The sequence below is a fragment of the Octopus bimaculoides genome, chromosome 23 (genome assembly GCF_001194135.2).
Source record: "Octopus bimaculoides isolate UCB-OBI-ISO-001 chromosome 23, ASM119413v2, whole genome shotgun sequence".
Lineage (NCBI taxonomy): Eukaryota > Metazoa > Mollusca > Cephalopoda > Octopoda > Octopodidae > Octopus > Octopus bimaculoides.
In genome coordinates this window covers 31,793,875-31,796,041 of record NC_069003.1, presented here as the reverse complement: position 1 = coordinate 31,796,041, position 2,167 = coordinate 31,793,875, and positions in this window count along the sequence as shown.

Sequence of the window (2,167 nt, the reverse complement as noted above, 5' to 3'; positions counted from 1 at the left end):
TACATGCATATGTGTATGAATACATGTGTGCAGTGCGTGTGTGTGTGTGCAAGTATTGGTATTTATTTGTCTGTCCCTGTATGTCTATGTGCTCATGTCTATCAGTGTATGTATGCACGTATGTCTAGAAGTGTGAGAGTCTTACACAAATCTGTTTCCATTTACTGATAATAAACAGAGCGATGCAAAGTAAGTTCGGTTTAATCAGTGACATAAATAGATGCATAACCCTTACTCCTTTTCTTCTTCCTCCTCCTCCTCCTCCTTCTCTCCCCACACAATCCTCCACCCTCCTCATACTCCTCCTCCTCCTTTAAAGGTCAACTGAAAAGTTCAGAGCAACATATATAACTGTATACACAAGGTCAAAGTCAATATTAAAGATGAGAGGAACAAAACTAGTCTATCCTTTGCTTGCGGGCTAATACAGTAGTTTTCAAACTGATAAATGCCGGCCCCTGCCTCCCAAAATATTAGTGGAATATCCTCTGCCCATCTTTTTTTTAATGGAAACACAAAAGCAAAGTTTGCAACCACATAATTGTCAGTCAATTTCTCTTCTCTATCTCAAATCATTATATCGGGTCTGTTGTGCTTCACTGGGACATTCCACCAGTACGCCTTTTTATTATGAGTGGCTATGGCTTCTACCATACTGTGGGTTCTTATTTCTTTGTCTTCAGGGCTATCCTTCTGACAGATTTCATTATAGAGTGTCCTAGCTACAACATCACATCCTGGCTGAGAGCCGGCCATGGAATGGTTCTGGCGTGGTGCTGACGCAGGAAGTCCATGGTGACCCTGGCCATATGGGAGGGAGCATCGTCCTGCTGGTGACGTGCGAAGAAGGGCATGATGTGAGGTCTTAGGATCTGGTCAACATAGTGCTGTGCTATGATGCCATCCCCTCTGCCTGTACCAACATTTTGGAAAACATGGGGCTCAATTCTCTGATTCAGGCCTTATAGGACCCCCAACCATGATGCTTTGGCCACCCCATGCATCTCTCTCCATGACACATGTCTCTCTGTAGAGTTCACCCCTCCTACACCACATCCTCACTCTGCCATCCGAGGTGGAAATGCAGCACCGGCTCTTGTCAGAGAAGGCTACCAACCTCCATTGTTGATGCTGCCAATGTCGGTGCTGTGTAGCCCACGGTAGACATGCCTGACGGTGGTGGGCAGTGAGGACAGGCCCTCAAGTCGGATGACAGCAACGTAGGTTGTTGGTGGCCAGTTGGATGTCGTACGGTATTGGGTTGGTGCATAATTATTGCGGCTTTTTTCAACAAAAACAATGACAACTTTAAATAATTATTCCGGAGCATATTCACCATCTACTTCAATTAATGCTTCTCGTTTGCTTGGCAGGCGGTCAGATCGTCATTTAGAGATGTTTTTGTTAAATATTGTTATTGTTTTTGTTGAAAAAAGCCGCAATAATTATGCACCAACCCAATAAAATCTTCCAATAAAACGACTTCAAGTGTTTATAATTAAGCCAAGCATAAGTTATCTCCCCTAACGCAAAATCTGTCAGTGTTCTCAGGAACATGCTGAATCCATTTTAGATTATGTTAAATAGAGAAATATTTCTAACTTGTCAGTGTTAGAGTAGTGTTCACTTGACAGAGATGGGTATTTATTGCTGTCGGTGTTAATATTAAAACACTCAACGAAAGCAGACATTTTTAGACAGTATTCCGATCATGATCGTCTTTTTAAACCACATTATCCGCTTTTTCTCTGAAGACAGATATGGGGGATTTGGGGGGATATATCGTTGCTAAATTGGAACTGACCCAGCGAATACGTAGAAGTTTTCCCGCTGACTCGAGGTAAAACTGCCAAGTCTTAGAAGTCCCCGATTGGTAAGAAAGTTACACATCTATAATAATGTGGTATATAAATAATGGGAGTGTGGTAGTTATCTCCCTTTACATCTTCTTCTTTTACTTGTTTCAGTCATTTGACTGCGGCCATGCTGGAGCACCACCTTTAGTCGAATCAAGTCGACCCCAGGACTTATTCTCTGTAAGCCTAGTACTTATTCTGTCGGTCTCGTATGCCGAACCGCTAAGTTACGGGGACCTAAACACACCAGCATCGGTTGTCAAGCGATGTTGGGGGACAAACACAGATACACAACACATACACATGTATAT